Source organism: Mauremys reevesii, linkage group 10 (assembly GCF_016161935.1).
Source record: "Mauremys reevesii isolate NIE-2019 linkage group 10, ASM1616193v1, whole genome shotgun sequence".
Classification (NCBI taxonomy): domain Eukaryota; kingdom Metazoa; phylum Chordata; order Testudines; family Geoemydidae; genus Mauremys; species Mauremys reevesii.
The window spans coordinates 32,689,935-32,712,959 of NC_052632.1; the positions used below are offsets into that span (position 1 = coordinate 32,689,935).

Genomic DNA, 23,025 nt, shown 5'->3' on the forward strand with positions numbered 1-23,025 from the left:
TGAGTTGCTGTTGATCATGTCAATTTTGTTTCCTTGATTTTTTTTTAAATCTTGGCTGTGTTTAAGAGATTCAGATTTATACAACTTCAGACCCATTCTTACAGGCCTCCCTCCTTCTCCAGTCAGTGCAATTTTTGCCATTGGCTTTCTCGGATCAGGAAAAGGCCCACAAAACTGCTTTCTCCTGTCTTGTTTAAATACCTTTAGGGGAGTAGTTATTTCATTCTCTGCTACATTTAAGGCTTGGTTTTAGAGTCCCTAATTTAATACTTGCACATTGATTTATAAAAAGTTGAGCCAGCCCCTTAGCATTTTCTCTTCTAGATTTTTTTTTTTTAAACAGGTTAAAATTTTCTGCAAAAATCATGTATGTAGTCTACAGCCAATCAGAAATTCAGCCATGTTTGTCAATCACCAGTTGCTGGAATTGGGCCAGAACTAGAGGTTTTATCTGAGTCCCTCCCCCCACAACTTTGGTGCTCCAGGTAAAACAGAACCTAGATCTGAAACTAGGCTGATTTAGAATGTTGTATAACCATATATTCAATTCCTTCAGCCCATCTCAACTGGCTACGTCTCACAAAGGGATCTTCCAGCTTTTCCTTCCATGTGCTCTGTCTGTTACTAAGCTACTTGCTCTTGCTATTTTAGAGAACCAGGTAAGGTGTTGACTGCATGCTGTTTAAGATCTCCCCACAGTATTCCTGCCTGGTAAACACCTTTACTTTTCCTATTCTTGATCTCCAGCAGGCAGGGCTTGCTACTTGCGTTTTGGGGTGGGAGTGGTGCTGTGATGTGATGAAGACTATTAGGGGCTAAATTGAGACCATCATGATCATTCCATTGCACCTGATCTAGATTTGAGCCTAGGCCTTTACAGATGACAGCTTCTATATGCCTTATATATGATCTCTATACCATACTGTGACAAGGTTTAAAAAAGGTGTTCTGGTATGTAAGGGGTTACCTAGGCCTGCCTATCACACCTAGGCAGGGTGAGAAAAGGGAGAGCTGGTACAAAGAGAGCTAGCAAAGGAAGGGTGTGTCCAGCCTCCTCCCACCTGGCATCACTCAGTAGCTTGAGCTGATTTGGTCTGGTTTTGAATTTTGTGTTTGGAAATAAAGCAAGCCCTGAGGAAAGGAATAGGAAGTGACTTGTAGTTGGGACTTTCCTTTTTCCTTCCCAGGAGGGTGAGTCTGCACACTGGTTTACACACAGTTATAACTCCTCTGGATTGTTTCTTTTGTTAGTTAACAATATTGGATGTGGAAGAAAAGGATGTTTCCTTGGGGTTTCCTCCCTGAGTTTGCAGCTAAAAAACCATTCTTCTTGCAAACTAAGCTCAGGTAACTGTGAGTCCTTGAGAGACAGTAACCTTGGAGCCTCACAATTAGAGCTTATTTGGTTTGTGGCCAGGCTCAAAAACATGAAACAAAAATTAATTTCAGGTTGACCCAAACAGAAAAGTTGAAAAAAAAAAAAAGAGCTTTGGGTCAAACTAAATATTCTGTTCAACTTGAAACATTTGGTTTTCAAGTTTTTAATCTTTTTTAAAAACAAAATAGAAGTAAAACTTGAAACAAGAAGGTGTTTCCAATTGAAAAAATCAAAATAGTACCTTTTGAAAATATCCAAGTGAAATGTTCTGGGGGGGTTTCAGAATTTTTTTTTGGGGGGGGGTCCTTTTTTTACTGAAACATTTAATCAGATTCAACGAATTTGCAAAATGTTTCGGTCAACCTGAGTCTGCATTTTTCAGGGGCGGTTGGTTTGAAAATTTTTGCCCAGCTCTTCTCACAATCCCATTTTCACAGTCACTTTAGAGAGTAGAAATACTCTTCCAGGTTTTAGAACTAAATCTGCAGCCAGATGAACCTCACCTGCTATTGTTTTATGTTACTGAAGAGTCACATTGTTCTGCTCTGTCTCCCCCTTGTAAAGAGAGTTTGTGGGATAGCTCAAAGGTTTAGGATGTCAGGTAAGCAAAGAGATATTGTAAAGGGCTCTCTGGATAAATTTCAGTTTTGTCCATCCCTCTTTGCAATGACAGCTCTCTGCATTGCAACAAAGCATCACTCCTGACCCCTTGGCCCTTTACAGCATAGATCATCAGAAAGAACAATGTGTAGCTTACTTATCAGCGCAAAGCGCATCAAGACACTGCCCTCTACAAAACAATGATGGGAAAGGAAATGCAGGGAAGCAGCATGGGATATTTAAGTAAGAGATTATGTTCTATAAGGTTTGCTGGAGCTTGCTAGTGGCTCAAGTGAAATATGATGGAAAAGGTCCATTTTACAATTTGGGTGTACCTCTAAAACTCCGAATGGGTTTGGAAATATTTAAAGTGGCCCACAGATTTCTCAAAATGCCTCTGCCCATGCTCATGGCTTCTTCCTTCAGTAACTTGGTGCCCATGCTACCATCATTTTCCACACTCCCAAGTTCAGTTCTAATTGGTCTGCCCAGGGCTAGGAAAAGCATAAAGCTTTAGAAGCTCTTAGGGAACTCATTGTTTCAATGTTTGCTGTGACAAACACAAATCAGGATCAGATCAATGGGGATGTATTTCCCTTGACAACCTTTCCACAGATATCCAGGATGTTGTAAAATCTAAATTACAAAGTCATGTAATTACTTGCCAGCCAGCTGTGGGGTTTTGCTGATAGTGACTTCATGAGATCCTGATTTCCTTACAATCCAAGTTCTGGGATAGAAATTTGACATGTTAAGACTGGCCCTAAGGCTATCTTTTGAACATGTAGGTAGCCATGCTGATTTCTCTGTAAGATTTATTGTCCTTCCGTCAGAACAGTGCACAGTGTAGGAGATAATTTGGTTTTATCCTGGTAGGAATCAGTACATTTTTGTTATGTTTTTGCTCAAGATTTTACTTCTTAAAAGCTGGTAGTTATGTGCTTCCCAATGTACTGTGCATGCAATGCAATCTGACATATTAACTCTATTTTAATCTTTTCTTTTAATCAGTGATCTTTTGGGGGACAGATTTCTGAGCTGCAACTATGAAACATGCATGATTAGTTTATTTTTACTGATGCTAAGAGTTATAAAATTAGAAGAGAGAAACATACAAAAAACAAAACAAAACCATGAATGGTATAACAATCCTGAGATTTTTCTGAACAAATGTGAATGTACTGAGACCTTTGGTTTACGTTTGCTGGAAGGACATAGGAAACATAATAAATATTAGCTATTTAACTTCTGTTCTTGGAAACTTTATCCTCTGGTAGGTCTGTCTGCACCCTGCCTGGAGAAATAGTTGTATCATGGGAAGTTCAGGAAGTTAAACAATAATATATAGTATGCATTTATTCAGCAGATGGGTAATTAGTTATTTTATTTTGATGATACTATGCACATCAAATTAAAACATCACTTTTTATTCTAAGCAATTTGTTGCTACATACAGCACATTAGCATTATTGCTGAATGTTTTGGATAAAATGTTCATTTGCATTTAGTACCAGGAAGTACGGTTTGTACAAGGTGATATAAAAATTTCTACAGACACACTAGGGTCTCTCAGAACCGTTTAGCAAGTTGGGCCAAATTCATCCCTGGTCTAAGTACAATGGTTTTAGAACAGGGCTGATTTTGGCCCACTGAGGTTATTGTGAGAATGGTCACTGATGACGCTTAAGACTAGCGAACTTATTCTGTGGAATGAGGCCAATGCCAACTTCATATGGTCATTTGGTGAAGACTAATTTTTAAGGTAGGCTTATGTTCCCCCCCACCCCACTCTCCTTCTCCCTCCCCAAAAAAGGCAACCCCATAATGCAGCAGACCTACTCTTCCAGGAATTAGGATGTCTGGAGGATGCAGGGCGTGAGAGAAGAAAAGATTACTTTTGGCTGAAGTAAGTGACCTTAGGCAAAGAAGCGCATGCTGGAAGCCTAAGGTGGGAATCTACTTCCTGTAGGGGCCCTGAGGTTGGAGTTTCTTGTACGTGGTGAGTGGAAGTGCCCCTTCAGCTCTCCCTCTCATCCTCAGGATGGGAGTTCATTACCCACTTCACCACAGAGGCTGGTCTCGGTATAACTGAAGACTGGGCCAGGGTTTGTTTATTTGGACTTTTTTGTTTTGGCACTTGTTAGCTGAGGTGAAACTTAATTTAGCAAAAGAGTAAAATCAACTAATAAACAGGGGAAACTGAAGCAGAGTTCCAAGACAGGAAGCAAACCAGTATCATCCCAAAACAGCTTCTCTGCCAGGAGAGTGACTAGGAGCCATGTTCAAATTGCTTTGGCAAGAAGTCGCTGTTCGTATCACTCACATTTTTTGCCTATTCAGGAGCTTCAGGTGAGAGCCTGTGCTACTCTCATAACTAGATGTTATCAAACAACTGGTGGACAGACATGGGTAGGACCCACGGGAGTCTCAAAAAAGTTAAACTGAAGCAGCCACTTTATGCAATACCACCTGCAGTTTTGCGCTCTCTCACAATGCCTTGTAGGAGAACTCCAGCTGTTTTCTAGAGAAGATTGTGAACCCAGGAGAGGTGTCCAATAAGGAAATGTGAACAAGCACAGTCTGTGGTACAGGAGACCAGCAGTAGCATTCCCTGTCAGGGTTGGTGAGGAAATCTATACTGCACGATTTGTTGTTCGCCAGGGCTGACTTTGGTGGAGTGGACAGGAGTCTACAGAAACCTATAGGAAGGAGACAGTTCTTCAGTGTTCAAGACTGGAGCACAGTAACGTCTGAAGACTGGAGGGAAAAATTAAGGCATCTTGAATGAATCTGGGAGCCTGATAAGCATGGATGGGTGAACTGGTTTGGATTCCTTCCAGAGGTGGAAACTTGCTGCTTCTGCAAAGAATAGCCAGTGGTCATAGGGCTGGAATAGCTGCCCCTGTGTCTTCCCCACCCCATTTTGGTGCCCTGGGGAGTGTAGGATGAAGAAGTAGGAAGGGAAGGGGATGTGACTAGAGCCCACTGCAGTCTGCTATTCCCACTTGACTGATGCTCTTTGGGAGCCACTGCCAGCTGAGGCAGTTTAAATTCTCCTGGGTCTGGTGTCAAACTGGCCACAGGATCAGGGAAATGTCATTGGCTCCCTGATGCCATCACCATCCCCTTCCACCTCGATACACCAGGCTGAGACTGGGCACCTCAGAAGATGCAGGCCTGACAGATTAGCAACAGCCACACTAAATTGGATTTCCATTTCTTGGACTTCTGAAGTTGAAATGGTTAAACTGAATGTCCCTCACAACATGTGTGAGCAGTATGACTACCTCAGGCAGCACTGTCTTTCTTCTTCATTTACCTTCCTTCAGACTAATTTCTGCTGCAGCACTTGTTGACCGCTAGGTAAAAGGAGAGCCATTGTCTAGTGCATGCTAGTCTATTAAAAACACACACACCTATTACCACTACCTCATCCGTCCATCCCTTCACACACATCTGTTTTTGTTTCTTCCACTTGTTGCACCTTTTGGCTAACCAAGACAGTAAGCTCTTTGGGACAGGAACTGTCTCTACTACACTCTGGTACAGTGCCTATCACAATGGGGCCTGGATCCCCGGCAGGAACATCTAAGCACTGCTATAATACTAAGAATGAGGAACACACTGAAATAAGAACCTTTGTCCAAAACCCCAAACCCTTTGTGAGAGCCGGAAACATTGTTAACTTCCTCTTTCAGTGTTTTTCACTTTCATGAACTTCCAGGTTCTGAGTGGAAGCACATGATTCTTGGGGTTTCTGGTCTGAAGGGAAATGGGAAATAGAGGAAATCTGAGGAATGAGCTTGTTCTCCCAAGACTGCCATCTCAGTATTACAGTGCCTGAACCTGTACACCAAGCCTTTGGGGTTTGCATCTGAGTGGTTGTACAACCAGCACTTAAAGAAAAAAGCAAACATTAAACATGTGGAGTATGGACTTTTCTTTTTCTTCTGGGATAAGTGCATTGGGAAAATCAAAGCAAAGGGAGTATTTGTTTTGTGTTTGATATCACTGTTGAAATGGCATTCAAAGGAGGAGACTGTTTGGAGTAGTCATAAACCTCCATAGTTATCAAAGCATGACCAGGATTTTCCTTTCTGTCAGCTCACTGAGATTTAAAGAGCCAGTGATGTAAGAGCTCTGGGAATGCAGACAGAACAGTTGATCTTACCTCACTGTAAAAAGCAGCTTCTCCTTACAAGACATTGTCCTGCCTTTCTTACATGAAGGATTCCTGTGCAACTCAGTCAGAGGAGGGATTCACATTTCACTTGGGCTAATTATGCTGCCGCCCTCTCTTCCCATTGGCTGTCATAAATTAATATCACCATGCATGGGTCTATCCATTCTGGAAATAGCTGTTGCAACAACTACATCTATTTATATCTGCTTAGTGTGTTTGTAAAACAGGCAGATTACCCACAGAGGAGAACTTTCCAATTTTTCATGGTTCCTGCAGCAGTTAAGTCAAAGAAGGGTGAATTGCAAAGTCTGTATAGTCGTTGCTTGCTGCATTCTGAAATATTCTCCACTTCAACACTTTCGTCTGGGGAAAATGATGCCGAAACTGAAAATGTTGGTGGATTTCTGTGCGCTATAATGGCACCCAGATTTCTGCCAGAATGTGCTCTTGATATTTTGCATCTTTATGTATGTAAACTTAATTGTAAGAGGAATTTATCAAGCCACCCTCCATTTAACACACTGTCAGCATTCAGCAACTAATAGCTTCACATTTGAATATTCATTCAGTAAAGTATTTCATTCTGGCCTAATAACTTCCTCTATCCAAAAGTGATACTGGGGTAAATGTTCCTGAGTAATTGTTGCAATAGCATCTAGGAACCCTGATCAAGGATCAACTAAAAAGGCAAGCCATGCTCCAAGAGAGCTCACAATCTGGGTGGCAGGCAGGGCACAACACATGGAAAAAACAGACGGTGGAGCAGTTAACAGACAAACATGCTGTTGGGGGATAAGGAAGGTAACAAAACTAACAGTATTGAAGAGAGAAGTAGCACCATGTTCCTGCTCCTGCCAGCATGAAGTTCAGCTGGTGATTTCAGTTTTTGTATGTATGTAGCCATATCTTTTTTTAGAGGCTCTTCCCAACACATATGCAGCTGTCAATGGGGCAGTCTATCCAGCTATGGTGTTCCCCACAGTGCTTTAGGATCTAGTAATGTGTTGTTTTTAAAATGTATTTATCTTGTAACTTAGTCTGCACATGCTGTATTTGTGGCCTAAGTTCTTTATTTTAAGTGTTTCAGTTGACCACCCCACATTTGTGCTAGACGTCTCCGTACCGGGGGTGATATTTTACGTACAGCACACAGGTACTATTTTTGGTGATGGCTGCTTTATATGTTACTTATCTAAGTTGTATTTCAGAGATTTTAGAGCTTGGCAAATCATTGTATCCTGCTCAAGTGTATAGAAACCCCCAAACTCAGTATACAGTCTTTCCAATGCCAATACAAAGGCAGAGAAATGTAACATAAACCCAGGTCAGAGGTGTTGAGCACTCACGGTTCCCATGTGCTTCTGTATAGGTTTGGGGAGCTTTATAGAGATCTACAAAGGATGGAAGTTCTGTTTTGTGAAGGATTTTGAAATTTGACCTTGTTCTAAATGGGAATGAAAACCAAAACTTTCAAAATTCTCCACAAAGGAAAACTCCCCCCCCCCCCCAAATTCCTTTTGTGTTGATCAAAACATTTCATTTTGACAAAATCGAAACATTTCATTTCTATTGTGACTTTCTTAATTTTGTATCATATTAAGGGATGATAAATTTTTTTTTCCCCAAAAAACAAAATGTCATTTCAAAACAAAATTGAAACGTTTTGGTCCAAAAATGTTGCCATGTGACTTTTCAGCATTATTGGAAATTTTGTTCCTGGTTTTCTGGGAAAACTGACCCAATTTTATAAAGCATTTCAATTTCAACGGAACAGCATTCTGATGGAATATGGTTCTGCCAAAGCTGCTCCATCCAGCTCTAGCACTCAGCATCTCCACAGACCAAGCTTTTGCTGAATCATACGAATGCAGCCAGTCTGTGTTTTGACCAATCTATGTAAACTGAGCCCAGGGCTAAAGGGGCAGGAAAGAGATGGAGGGCAGTGCCCCTGCTCACACCAGAGTTGGAGCAGAGATAGCAACAGCAGCTTTCATGGAGCCATCATACACTCTGCCTAGCTCCTCTGGGATAAGGGACAGAGTGGCAGGAGCAGAGGACCACAGAGGCATTCACCTTTGCAACCCTTACTGACCTAACATCCTGTGAATTTCTGTTTGCTTGGTTTTTGAACACATGTTAATGTATGGGTTGGGACAAAGAGGGATTGACATGGGTTGGAAGGCAAAGAAACAGTTGGCTCTTGGTTACTCTGTGGCTCTTGGGGAAATGGTGTAATTCTGGGCTGCTACAGCCCCAGTGATCCTGGGACAATGGGTCACTTCTCAGTGTGGTGGAGGATGATGATGGAGCTGTTGCTTATGAAAATGATTAGAATAGTTGCAGGTTGCAACCATTAAAGACTAACACAACTATGAAATAATTCAGGTTGGGTTTTGTGGTGGGTGCAAACAGCCTGCTGACCATCCAAAGATATTGGTGAGTAGCGTTCTGAGCTGCCTAACTGTAATTAGAGGCAAACACTAATAGCATGGAAGAGTCTCATGAGAGCGCAGGCAAAGGAATGTGGGCTCAGATGTGGGTTAGATTCCAGACAGAAGACAAGGTCAAGAATGGGGTAGGAGTAGGGTCAGATTTGATGATGGCAAAATCTCAGGAGTTGTTTGAATGGCTTCCACCCAAAATATGAAATCAGCTGCTATTGTGAAATTTCTTTTATTTCCCTGTAGAGGCAGTTCTTGTGAAATTGTTGGTTTCAGAGAAAGTGAAACCAAATAAAAGTGCTTTCCAGTCTGGAACCAAACCACAGAGGATCCAGGGGTTGTTTGGATGTGAACCTCACCCCCAGTGGGGGAAAAGTGCTGGAGGGTTTTGAAGTCTAGGTTTTGATTTCACCCCAGTATGATAGGAGGAAATGTCTATGCTTCTTATGCAATATTTGGTATTTCCATATTGCACTCTATGTTTAAACAACAACAACAAAGCTAATCAAACCCACCCCACCCCACCCCCAACCCCCTGAAACCATCAGCTCTATACAGGAAGTTAAGAATGTGAAAATATTCATTAGGACAGATGCTCTCCCATTTACACTATGTGTGAAATGAAAATCTGTCTGCTCTCACTTCTGAAATAATTTACGGAAACTGTCAGTATCTGTCATGCAGTGGGTGAAACTCTGCTGAGAATAATGAACCCCAATAAATCTCCACCTCCAAATGCTCCCTTAGCATTTAGAATGGAAACTGCTCATTTAGAATCAAGTTAGAGCTACTGGTATTGGCAAAGGCTCTGTGAAGCAGCAAAGTTGTGTGATAACTTGAACACACCTGAGTTATAAAAGCTAATGATGCCTTGTGAGAATCTTCAACTGAATCTGTTCTGAAATTATTCTGCTGCCTTTCTCAGTTCTCCATCCTGACAGGTACCCAGGGGGCTGGGAAGTGGGGGGAGCCTGGCTTTCTCAGGGGAATTGCATGTAAAGGTTGTGCAGTCCCTGCTCTTCCCGTTGTGTCCTCCACTGCGATCTGGATTGTCTCAATACAACTGCACAAGGCAGTCCCTGTGTAATCTGCTGGTGAGTGTATGTAACACCTCATCCTCTATCCACAGCAGCGGTGGGATAGGAGTTGTTCCAGCCCCCAGCTAGGGAGGGCTGGCTTTTTTTAGCTCAAGCTGTAGCAGCTCCTGCTTTTAGCTTTGGAGCTCCCTGTGTCAGTCCTTGGTGTATGTGCCCAGTTGGTTGCTGTCACCCTTCCACTGTCCTTCAGAGGAGAGGATAAGGGAGAATAAACTACACAGGACAGTTGTTAGTCTTGTCGCTCAATGCACTCCTGCTTGGAAGCCCTTCGGTAGTTTAAGTGCACGTATCAGACCCTGTATAGAATAGATGAGCACTCCCTTGTGTGGCTGCTTTAGACAGACAGTTTGGCTCTATATTATGATTCCATTCTGATATTAAAATTCTTCCTTGATCAGGGGTATGCGTAGCCCAATTAATTAATTAATTAGATGGTGTGTGTTAATTGCTTTAAACAGCAGGGTCAGTTCCTCCTGCTGCTATTATTTTTTATGATTTATTATAATTACCTTAGGGCCCTGTCCTGGAAGCTGCTGAGCATCCCCATCCCTTGTTGAGTGGGAGTTGAAGGGGCTTGGTACCTTGTAGGTATCACTCAGCCCCTCATAAGATCAGTCCTGGAATACTTGAGGTGCTATTTAGTGTGAGCAAGGGTGGCAAAATCTCCCCCCTTAGGGCAGAATCTAGCCTATGGGATTGTAGTGGGGGGGACCCTGATTCGCTTACAGCTTGCCTATTCTGAGTCCCTCTAGTATCAGATCTGAGACACCCATTCAGGGAGCTCTTCCTCTAAATTCTATTGAGAAGGTTGCGTTGGTGGTGGTGACTCGTGTATTTATTTGTCTTCCAGCAGCACACCGAGCGGAGGCCCTGTCAGAGGGGGCAGCGCCACAGTGCTATTTATGCCGACCTGTAGTCAGTGAGTCTCTACCCTGCAGAGCTTACAGCCCAAAAGGGGGAAAACCACAAGAATTTACCGTAGCAGCCTCTGCAGCTGAATGACGGTGATGATGAGTGCGTCCCAACTTTTTATTAATAATGGCCAAATGGGACGTGTATTTCTGTGATGTGCTCTGAGGCCATAATTATTTCAAGTAGCAGAAATTAAAAGTGACTCAGCCACTCGAATGAAGGTTGAATGTTTATTGCTTCAAAGGCTGTAGTTATGAAAATAGCAGACAGTGGCTGACCCGAGCAATTAGTTAACCCTGACCAGCTCCACAGCTAATAGTGCAAAGCATGTGGAAAGTGTACTTCCAATGCATACAGTGACTTGGGTGGGGCGGGGGCGTTGTTTGGAAATGCAGGTAAACCCACATTGCACATGACATCAGGTTAATGTAAGGGTCTATGGATCTGTTGGGTAAAACTAGATCTTAATGTAACTTTGGGAGTGTTTATATTGCTGTGGGTGGGGGTTGGTGCTTATGAAAGTGAGAGACTAATGATAGAGTCAAACATAAAACAGAGGTGGGGAGGTGCAAGCTTAATGTAGTTCTTTCCACAGCTGCATCAAGGCCTGGCCTCTCCCAAACAGAAATTGTTAATCATGCCAAACTGTGTGCTGGCCTATGGATAAAATTGAAACCACCACATTTATTGTCACATGTGATCTGAGATAAGAGATTAGTGCACAAATGCACTGTCCCAACTACTGCAAAATACTGCCCTCCCCCCTTTTTTTAGAGCCCAGCTGTTTATCTCTTTTACAGGGATTTACACAGGGTCAGTATATGCTGCAGGAAGAATTATGGCTCTTATTATTTAAAAGAAACTTGAATAAGAACTGAAATTAATAATGGAACACACACAGGTCTATCTGAGATAGGTCTATCCTGGTATTTCACTTGGAATATTAATGAACAAATGGCTTTTCTTAGTAACTCATGTTTGAAGAGAGATAGAAGAACAGTAATTCATAGTCCTATTGCTGAAGCATCTTTCCATTACTCCTTAGAATCTGGCCTGGTTTAATATCCATCTTGCCTACAAAGCCAAAAAGAGGAGAATTTACAGTGATGAAAACTTCCCAGACAATGCAGGAAATGAGTGAGGCCCTGTGCAGAGAACTCCCATGGTGCAAACGTATCAGAGGACCTCTTTGTGGAAATATGTGATCTATTTGCCTTTGGGGACGCTGATTTATGCCTCTAGATTCCATTTCCTAATCGGTGGAAACAATAACATGGCCCACCTATTTTTGTACAGAAAGGGCTTCATTGCTATCAATCTCTTGGTAAGTGTATTCCTGCAATTGATCAGACACAGAAAGCACAGCTGAAAAACAGACTATTTTCCCAGATTGTACCTTTGCAGTGTTGGCAGCTCTCACAGTTTCATCTTGGATACTTGTGATAATTGGTGGTTTTCATAAAGCCCCAGTTTCTGGAGTCATATACACATGTAAGACTCTCAGATTTTGTTAAAAAACAAGTTTCTAAAACTCATGATTGTGGAACAAAGATTGAACATGTGACCTGAGTGTACCCCAAAGGTCCAAAAACTAGAACACAAAACCTCACCCCCCAAAATGTATTGTTTTACAAAATCTCATGGATTTTTAGGCCACTCTCATTTTGGACGGCCTGACTCTTGATTTTTGGATGCCTGGGGTTGTCAATACTGCCTTTGCCAACCACCGTATGTGTTTTAAGTGTGTGAGTTATACACAGTGCCAGGTTTACAGTGGCGCCAGTGGCGTCATGGAGCCAGGCCCATGGTCATAAGGGGCCCCAGCCTGCTCCACTTGCACTGCTCCCTGAGACACCACTTGCTCATCCCGCCCACCATGCTCCTCTCAGCCTGCCCACCGGCTGGCCGAGGGCTTCTTTCTGCCCCCTAGCCCCACTCCCCTGCTCCTCTCTTCCCCCTAGCCAGACCCCAATGCACCTCTGGCTCCAGGCAGTCTCTGCTTCCCACCACCTCTGGGCCCCCGGAGTTGAGCCGCCTGAGACAGGTGCAGAAGCCCAGCCAGTCTCAGCCAGGTCGGGGGGGAAACAGTCGGGGTGGGGGCTTGGCTGGGCCCCTCCAGGCAAGTGCATCTTGAGGGAGCCCAGCCAAGGCAGGCCCTGGCTGATCACATCACTCCCGGGGGGCCAGAGCAATTCCCCACCCTGGGACCAGCCCTGGCTGCACTGCCATCTCAGCCCGGCAGACACAGTCGCCTTCCAGCAGAGTAGGTGAGTGCAGCCGGGAGGCAGGGCATGGGAGAGTGGGTCTGTGGGGTGTGGGGGGCTGTCAGGGGGTGGGGAAAATGTATGTTGGGGCACTAGGGAGTGGGGGTTCTGGACAGTTGTGGTGGGGCTGTGGGCAGGAGTAGTATTGTGCAGGGCACTGTGCATTTGTGGGGTGGGGTGGCGGGGGTGCTGGGCATAGTGGGTCCGAGAGGCTCTGGCCATAGGGATTTGGGAGGGGTGTTGGGCAGGGGGGCTGTGTGGCAAGGCATTGGCCCACCCCTGAGGGGAAGGGGCCTGCTGGCAGCACAGTGCCAGGTGGGTAACTGCCGGTTTGTAAATAGTGCCCTCGCATTGGGCTGGGCGGAGCGGGGCCACCCCTGCCATGCCATGCCCCATTGCCTCTGGTTGGCCCCTTGCTCTGAGGATTGACCTCCCCATGCCAAGCACCACTGCCTCCATGGGGGCCCACAAATATGTTTGGCATCAGGCCCACAAAAGATTAATCCAGCCCTGGTTATATACACTCTCTTCACTTCTGTAGGAGACCATAGATGTAGAGCATATGTGCTTCACTTCCAATCAGTTCAAATAGTTCAAAATGGGAGGAGAGGGAGAAATAGGCCAACATGCTTTTTTAAGAGTGAGCCAGTCTGCTGCTTTCTCTGCAATTATCAGCTCATGATAACAATCAGCCCTTGGGGTTTTCTCTCAGAAGCTTTCTCAGCAGTTGCGCAGGCGTCTCCGGGGTTGGGTTAGGGAAGTTGTTATTACCAAAGACTAGGGACCCATTGTGCTTGGGGCTGGACAAACACATAGACAGTACCTGAGCCAAAGCACTTGCCCTATAAATCAGGAAAACAGGGAGCGGAAATGGGCACACACACAGAAAGCAACTTGCCCAAGGTCACAAGCTGGCCATGAGCCAAGCTGGGAATAGAGCCCAGGTCTTCAGTGTCCCAGTCCAATGTCCTGTACAACAGACCAGGCATTCTACATTATTGTTCTTTATTCTTTGTGGGTGTTTGGAAAACACTGGCAAATCCCAACTAACTTTATCACAAATACATATTTGTGCAAAAATATGTCCCAAGTACATTGATGTTCTTCGTTCGTTGGTTTCTGTGTGACACACTTTTTAAACCTATCTGGGAGCAAACAAATACCATGTCACTGAGGTGAAAATTACACACTGCAAACAATATATGAACAACACGTGGGCATAAATGGCAAACGTTTTGTAAAGGGACCGCTCAGTGCACAAGAACCACACTCTATTTACAGTAGACTGGGAACATGCTGCTTTATTCAAGTACATAAACAAAGTAGTTAACTAAACAGGGAGTAAGGGAGGACTGGAGCATGGCTCCAACCCATAATACTCTGAGTAACCCAGTTAACCCCTTGACGATCATTTTACTACAGAACCATTAGGGAATAACAAATGTATTAGCAGAAAACAGGATCAAATTATCAGATCAAATTATGTGCACAGAAAAGGAGCTACATTTTCATTTATTTTTTTGCAATGAATAATTCTGTTGTGTGCAGCAAGTAACAAAATCACTAGGGATAAAATCTCTGCTGCAAACTGAGTGACTTAGGAGCCTAAATCCGACTGTCTTTCAATGGGGTTTAGAAGCCTATGTCCCTTAGGCTCTTTTGAAAATTTTACCTTACCTTAGACCACTCCACTGTAGAAATAACTTATTGCACCTTAAAACTGTGATTTCAGATGCTTAGCTAAACCAGGTAGTATGTTGTTATCATCATCCATGGCCTTTCTAAGGAACGCAGGGTATTCCTGGTACGTTGCAACCTAGATCTCAAGCATGGATTATCTGTGGGTGGAGAGAATGACAGCCCTAGCAGAAAGATGATTGACAGATGCTGAAGAATCTTTGTGCTTCCAATAAAAGTGTGTTTAAAACAAAATTGACTAGGCAAGTGAAATGAATCCCTTACAATTTCTGTGAGCACAACTGCATGTAAGCTAGAGATGCATGTATTTTAATTGTGGCTTTTTTGTGTGTCAGTTCAGCCTTTATTTTAACTCTCTGCAGCCTGTACGCTCCGCATTGGATTACTGTGGGATCCTCCTTGATTTTAAGACCCACATTCTTTCCAGCTGGGTAATGTATGTAGTGATAATGAAAGCAAGTAGCTCACTGCATTGGTATGAGCCAGGTGTAATGTAAACAGGAACTAGGTGAACTTCCCCAAACTGCCAAGACAAATTACTTCTGACTAATCCCAGGTCTCCTTTAATCACAGACTGACTATCATGGGGAATGTATTTCTCTAAAAGCTGCTCCTGCATCCATGGCCATGGCATCTGGAGACCTGCCAGTAAATATAAAACCAAATAGCAAAATGTATCACAGTTATCCCAATGGGTGACCCATTAAAATCACTGCCCCTCTATTTACACAGAAACCTTGATGGTAAACAGTTAATCAACACATGATTAAAAACTAAAAATCTTTGCCTTGTGCTGAGAAGCTCACTCAGTGTGAAGTCTGGCAAACTACAGAGCAGCTTTCAAATGGCGGGTGCCCTTTGACTAGTCCTGGAATTGTCAGATGGTTTGGGAGGAGCACGAGTGGGAACTAAGATGGCGCCAGCCAATTACTGGTAATTTGTGACCACGGGAGGATTGGAACTCAGCTCTCCAGAGGTGAAAAGCTAACCTGTTAAGTCCATGTACCATCTAGCTGTGAGCATGTTTGCAACATGTTGGGGTAGATACAGGGAAGTGCTTGTGTGAATCAATGACACCCCCAAGCAGAGAGACATGCTTTAACTTTAGCTTCCACCTCCTTTCTTCTGACCACAACAAACCCATCCCCATTACTAGTGCCAGGATTTGCAGAATCCCTTGTCTGTAATAAAATAAGACATAGTGTGCTGTAAAGGGAGGGTTACTTATATTTGCAAAGGCACATACTTATATTTGCATTCTGTAGACTGAACACCCATTGTACTGATAAGTATATTTACTTAGGGTCCCTAATCTCAAACATTTAATTAGCACTGCCTCAACAACTCAAAGCTTTAAGGCACAGTCAGACATTCCCCAGCACTGAAACGGAATCATCATTCCTAAAACTCCTAACGGATCAAAATTTAGTTCTAAACATATATCTCAAGGTGCTTGTTAAAATGAGTACCTGTAGCAGGGGAACAGATGTAAAAGCAAATTCAATCTTTTAGTTAAATGGTAATATCAAATACCATTATTCTTTGTGCTAGGTCATTGTTAGGTGTTTCTCTATTTTTCACAGTGAATCTTCATTATGCAATTCTGTTTCCTTAAATTCTCCCTCTAGATATAGATAATTACATATACATGTGTATCTCTAGCATGCTTACTTTAAAAGCAATGCATTTCTAATGCAACCATCCATGCAGGAGTCAGAAATATTTAGCTAAACCAGCCCCTGTTCTCATTTACTAAACTACAGTTCCTCTTCGCTGAATGCTGTTGGAATTTCCTGGAGGCAGAGCAATATTGTACCCTCGAGCAAACCTTCCACATGTTCTAGATTAGGTGGCCCTGTTAAATACCAAATTTCCACCTGTTGCCTAGGAAAAAAAAAACACTTCCACTTTTGCCATGGGAAAACAGAGACTGGGCCCCCAGTTAACGTTTCTTATAAAAATAGAATTTACATACTGTGTGCAATACGTTTTTCTGAATTCCCATGTTTGTTGATTTCTTATGAGTTTCACATTGTACCTGCTGGCACTCACTGTTTGAGTGATGAAAGACTGAGAAGTTTATAAAGGTGTGATAGAGACAGGAGGTGAAAGCCTACCAAAGTCACTGGCAACCTGCAGCTCACGCTGTTAAAAAAACAATATCTTATTTTGCTACGTGCTACAGTATTTCTGTTACAACAGCCCCATGCACATAAGGCCCAAACCTGCTCCCAGGGTCTCATCCTGCTCTTACACTGCAGAATCCTTATTCAGAATATAAGGGGCAGTGACGTATAACTGTAAAACTGGTAATCAGCACATATAGCAAGGTGTTCAGGCTGCCTAGAGATTAGTATTAAATCTCCTATTTAGATAATACTATCAAATACTGCTGTTACACTTATTATCACCAATGTTTGTGGCAACAGGATTGAGCTCTTAAGAAGACAAGGAATGTGGTTAGACACTGCTCAAAAACATGTGGTGAGCCAGTTTTACAGCCCTGTGGAGACGTAGTCTCAGAAGAAAATATCATTCCAGGGCAGCCCGGGGGGGGCAAGTGGGGCAATTTGCCCCAGGCCCCCACAAGAGTTTTTTGGGGGCCCCGGAACAGGGTCCTTCACTTGCTCCGGGGGCCCCGGAAAACTCTTGCAGGGCCCGGGACCCCAGAGCTTCTTCCGCTCTGGGTCTTCGGCGGCAATTTGGCGGCAGGAGGTCCTTCTGCTCCAGGACCCGCCGCTGAAGTGCCCCAAAGACCCGCGGCAGGGGGTCCTTCCACCCCGGGACCCGCCACCGAAGTGCTGGGTCTTCGGGGCACTTCGGCGATGGGTTCCGGAGCAGGAGGACCCCCCCCCCCCCGCTGCCGAATTACCGCCGAAGACCCCAGGCCCCCTGAATCCTCTTGCTGGCCCTGTATCATTCTACTGTTAGAAGTGGTGCTCATGAAAGTGCTCACTGAAGAGAAACAACAAAGCAAGAAATCATTGTTTTCTTCCTCAAGCCTGTACACAAACAAACAGCTGTGGATACACCATTGTAACCAGGTTGGGCCGTATAGCGCTATTCTATTTAATCTAACTATATTATCAGTTTAACAAGTGACTTGATTCCATCTCAGTATATATAGGGGTGGGGCTTGGATGGCGTTCTTTTCTTGTTTTTTGTTTTTGGATATTCAAAATCCCTCTAAGACTTTTGTGTAATAATTCTTTATTAGATTCTTTTTATTGCAAACCTGGAGAGCAAACACCGAATAGAATACTGTACATATTGTTTCATACAAGTGTTCCAGCACAAATCCTCTAAGCATCGTGTGTGTGTGTGGGGGGGGGGGGGTAATGAAATGGTACCAGATGTAAAAAGGTGCCACAGCTATAACAAAAGAGGAGGAACAGTTCATTCTATCCTTTATGGGAAATATGCTATAGAAATTATCACTGATAGTTTGTCGATGACACAAATATCATCACTGATCAAATTTACGGATAACCCAAAAATTGGGGAAGTGGTAAATAATGAAGAGATTGGGTGACTGATTCAGAGCTATCTGGGTTGCTTGGTAAATGCAAGCAAACAATATGCCTTTTAATATGGCTAAGGGTAAATGTGTACGTCTAGGAACAAAGAATGTAGGCTGTACTTACAGGGTGGGGCACGCTATCCTGGGAAGCAGTGAAGCTGAAAAAGATTTGGGAGTTGTGGTGGCTAATCAGCTGAACATGAGTGCCTGCTGTGACAAAAATAGCTAATACAATCCTGGGAATCAGACAGGGGAATCTTGAGTAGGAGCAGAGAAGTTATTTTATCTCTGTGTTTGGCACTGGTGTGACCACTGCTGGAATCGTGTCCAGTTCTGAGACCTACAATTCAAGAAAGATGTTGATGGATTAGAGAGGGTTCAGAAAAGAGCCATGAGAATGACTGAAGGATTAGAAAACATTCCTTATAGTGATAGACTGAAGGAGCTCAACCTTTTTAGCTTAACAAGGAGAAGGTTTGGGGTGAATAGATTACAGGTCTGTAAGTATCTACATGGGAAACAAATATTTAACAATGGGCTCTTCAAGCTAGTAGAGGAAGGTGTAACATGTTCCAATAGCTGTAAATTGAAACTAGACAAATTCAGACTGGAAGTAAGGTGTAAATTTTTTATAGTGATGGCAATTATCCATTGGAATAATGCACTGAGGGACGTGGTGGATTTTCCATCATTGACCATTTTTAAATACAGATTAGACTTTTTTTTCTAAAAGATATCCTCTAGGAATTATTTTGGAAAAGTTCTATGGCCTGTGTTATGCAGGAAGTCAGATTAGATGATCACAATGGTTCCTTCTGGCCTTGGAATCTATGAATCTGTTAATCTTAATAAGGAAGATATCAAAGACCTTTTCCTAAATTTGTGTGGGCCCTCATGGGTAGATCTGATTGCAGGATCAGGACTCAGTAAGCATGCTGTAGAAATTACTCTAAAATACATAGAATATAGTAGTGTGATAAACTTTCTATCTTTTTTTTAACTATTCTATAGAATTTCATAGCATTATATTCTATAACAAGCTATGATGTTCTGCTATATTCTATAAGACTTTCCCTAAGGATAAGACATTATGCAAAGAATAATATTCTGACACTGGAGACCTCCATAAAGGTCAGGAAACCAAGAAAACTGGGTCTCATTTTGTTCTATTTCCTAGCAATAAGATTGGTGCTATTGTTTGTTACTGGTGCATTTAAACCTTCTTTGGGGAATATGACTGACGTAGTAAACGGTTCTGTTATTACTGGCATGTCCCATGTACCCTGCCTCCACAGGGAAAGCACAGTTGTGGATATTGATTTAGTTTAAGATTTATCACCAACTCGGAATACAGTAGAATTGCACTCACCGGGTGATACTCTCAAATCCCAGTTCTCAAGAGTCATCAATTGTAATGACTTTCTCAGGAAACTTCAAGTATAATGAAAATGCAACTTCTATTGAAGGGAAGGGTGGGGTCAGGGGGAAGCCGGTCAGCCTTGAATGGTTGCTTCAGGTGCATTAGCAGAGAACTATTTCCTCTTGATTCTCTTCAAGTAGCTCAGAGCATTCTGAAATTGCGGTAACATGGATGAGTGTTCAGATTTGTTTTTAAACCAGCTTCTGGGTGCAGTCAATCCCCTTTGTTCTGTTTAGGTTCTCACACCATGTTCATCATGCAGCATCTAGGGGTGAAAGAAATAGGACCTGACTCAGAAAAGCACATGAATACATTGTTTGACTCTGAGCACCCACTGAGCAAACAAAAAGGGGTGTGAACATGATTGAATTATGGAGCACGAGCTACCACCTACCCATCCACCCTGCTTCTTCCATAATAATATCAGATATGCAGTGATTTTTTCTGTTGTTTAGGGTTTCAAGATGAGATACATGCACTAACTGTGAAATATCAGTATCACCAGGGCTTTTAACATAAAGTGTGTTGTCATGTAATGAAACAGCATAACCATGAAGGCTTTTACACCATAATGAGTTCTTATGTATCACTTCCAACATGTTCAAGGGTTTTTCCAAAAAAAAACCCTGCATATTGTACATTTTTACAGTTCTTGGTATTAGCACCACAGTCACAAAAGTTAACATTAGCATTAACATGAACATCAAATTTATTACAAGTGTACAGTCACAATAATTTTTGTTATGCCATGCCTTTGGCTCAATACCACTGTGATTCTGGCATTTTAGGATGTGACTTATTAGCTTATTAGCATGATAAACTTTTTCCCTTTCTTCCTGTTCTGGAGGGTCAAAATCTGAGCTCTTTTGCTTAACAGAATCCATTGGCTGGCTTTTTACTAACAGCTCCAAGTCTTTCTCCCCTCCCAGTCAGTCGGGTAATTTGCATCAACACAGATACTAGCTTGTTTACTAGTTTTCAAATCCTCAACCTTTACCAGTTCCAAGGCTGGACTCTTTCTTAAAGATACCATCCATTTTCACTAGCATGTTAGACTTTTTTTGTTCTTCCCTCACCAACCTCTGCTTCCACATGAAATCAGATGTCAAGTACACTAAGAGACTACAAGACATATCCAAAATATCTAGAGATGAGAGTTTACCTGCCATCCTCTGTAGGCTCGAGAGATTAACTGCACAACTGTCCTCCTGCTCTGCAGAGTCAGCTGTCCAGTCATCCCTCTGAACCTGAGATACAGACTGTTTACTCAAAGAATCAACATGGAGACAGTCCTGTCCCAACACCGTTGTCTCCCCGACAAGCTGGTTAAGCTTATAGGGCTGTTTAAACTCCCTAATAATTTTTATTCCATCTGAAATCTCCTCAAAGCTATTCACAATGGATTTTTTTCAAAGCAAATTCAGTGGGTTCATTTTCATTTGAAAGACTTTGGCCACTAGGCACCAACACACTTTCCTCAGAGACTGTTTACTATCAACAATGGCCCATTAAGAGTCAATGGAAACAATTCCTTCTAATGGACTTTCAAGACTTCATCAAGAAATGCCTTTCCTTCTGCAATATCTTGCAGATTCTTTCTGAACTTTATTTATGTCCAGAATTGACTTTGGCACAACAAACAAATCACCTCTGGCCCATCAGGAGGGTTTTCACACAACCCCCTTTCAGGTAAACCACTAGATTTCATAGTCAAAAGATTAGAAGCATTTTCTTCCATGTTACAAGTTCCCACACTGACAGTGGGTAACATAGTCAAATCACCTTCATGCTTTCCTTGTACCCTGGCTATGATATCACCCCAATCACACAGTGTTGTCATATCTTTACCCAGCAACACACTAGCAACAGGCGAAATAGAAGCACCAGAATTGCTTGGTCTCTGGGAGCTATTTATGACATCAACTGGATGCAACCTAGCTACAATATCATCATCCCTAGCAGACACAAATTCAGGACCACTTTCTTCCTGGGCTTTAGTTGTATCCAGAATCAGCTCTGGGTTAACTGATAAATCTTCAGCCGTCATAAGCTGACAGACTTCTTCTGTCTGCTTTACAGAAAGAAAAAAGCTGGAGAAACATTCCCCTTTAACAGACAAACAGCTTGGAATAGCCTTTCCTTTGTCCCAGCACATATGGCTGTTCACAGACAATTGCTTGGAGACTGGGGTAGCTCCCTTCATAGGCAAGTCATTACCCCTAACAGACACAGGAACATTTCCTTCACTGTTACAATTCTCCACACTGGTAACAGATAAGGTTAGTCTCTAAGGTGCCGCAAGTATTCCTGTTCTTTTTGCAGATAAGGTATAGGGATACTCATGTTCCATTAACCTTGCCTTCCCAAACTGCTGATTAGACAAAGCTATCAGCTCAGGCTGCCTATGCTCATCTAAACTTCCTTTGCTTTTCCTCCCTTAACTGATAAACTGCTGTTTTCCACAAATAGTGTCTTACTACACTGAGCTACTTTAAGCACATCACTTTTACCTGGGTCAGGCTTACTTTCCCAAGCTTTGATACCAGACAGACAATTGGGAATTTTTTCCACATATGCACTGCTTCTTTGCACAGATAAACAGCTATCTTCCTCAGACAAACATTTGGAGAAACCCTCCATAGGCAAATCATTGCCCCTAGTAGACACAGGCTCAGGATTATTTCTTTCCGGTGACTGGTTTATGTCATCAGTTTGACTGAACAAAGTTTTAATATCATCCCCAATCAAAAGATCCTTAGATAATAACTTCCTTACACCAGCTATAATTTCATGTTTAACACCATTCCATTCAAGATGGATTCTGGCTAAAGACTCACTCGCAGTAAACTCAGAGGATTACAATATTCACACTCTGATGTGGTAAATAATCTTCCTGTCTGACAAAATCTGTTTTAATAAGAGTGATGTTAGAAGCTGTAATTTGCCCTAAACAGCTTTTACCATTGACTTTTACATCTTCTGCACAAGTTATGGAGTTCCCTTCACCTGAGCTCACAGTAAAAGTATTTACATAAAAGGTGGCAGTGTTGGGGTAAATTTGGTTACACACAGACAACAGCTTAGAGTCAAACAACGTACCAACATTGTTACAAACTGGATAGATTCTATTCCCATCTTTGCTTTTGAGAGGAGCTGGTTTTTCAGGATGATACAGTTCCTCTTGTTCCTTTATTCTCTTGAGGTGAAACTTAAGTCTGTCCACTTTTGCCTTAGCTTCTAGTTCCTGCAATCGAATATATGCCATTTTTTGTTCATGTTCAAAACACAGACATTTTCTTTCAGCAGCTTCTCCTTCCATATCAGCTATTTTTTGCTTTTGTTCATGTTCTAGCTGCTGGTTTCTCACTGCAAGCATTTTCACTGGGTCTGCTTCCCTATTACTGGCAATTAACAGATTTTTCAGTTCCTGCTCTGGAGCCTTTTGCTTAAAATACAACCCTCTCTGTAAGCACAATTCTTCCAGGATTTTCTGTCAGGATCTTGATCACAGG

The 23,025-nt window shown here is 42.7% G+C and overlaps 2 long non-coding RNA genes across 5 annotated transcripts in view; one reads left to right on the forward strand and one right to left on the reverse strand.

Annotated features, from left to right (window-relative positions):
* The first annotated feature begins 556 nt into the window (after positions 1-556).
* LOC120372880 overlaps positions 557-23,025 on the forward strand; it is a 70,402-nt gene continuing 47,933 nt past the window's right edge. Inside the window, exon 1 of one of the 4 annotated variants that reach the window (XR_005585235.1) lies at positions 557-659. This is a non-coding gene — a long non-coding RNA (uncharacterized LOC120372880). Of the gene's footprint in view, positions 660-1,122; positions 1,192-11,684; positions 11,936-23,025 lie in introns of those variants that run through there. The other 3 variants (XR_005585234.1, XR_005585236.1, XR_005585233.1) reach the window with 3 other exon arrangements.
* LOC120372881 lies at positions 13,882-21,371 on the reverse strand. The gene is made up of 3 exons (XR_005585237.1): positions 21,296-21,371; positions 19,463-19,778; positions 13,882-14,020 (listed from the first exon to the last, which is right to left on the reverse strand). It is a non-coding gene; the product is annotated as an uncharacterized LOC120372881 (long non-coding RNA).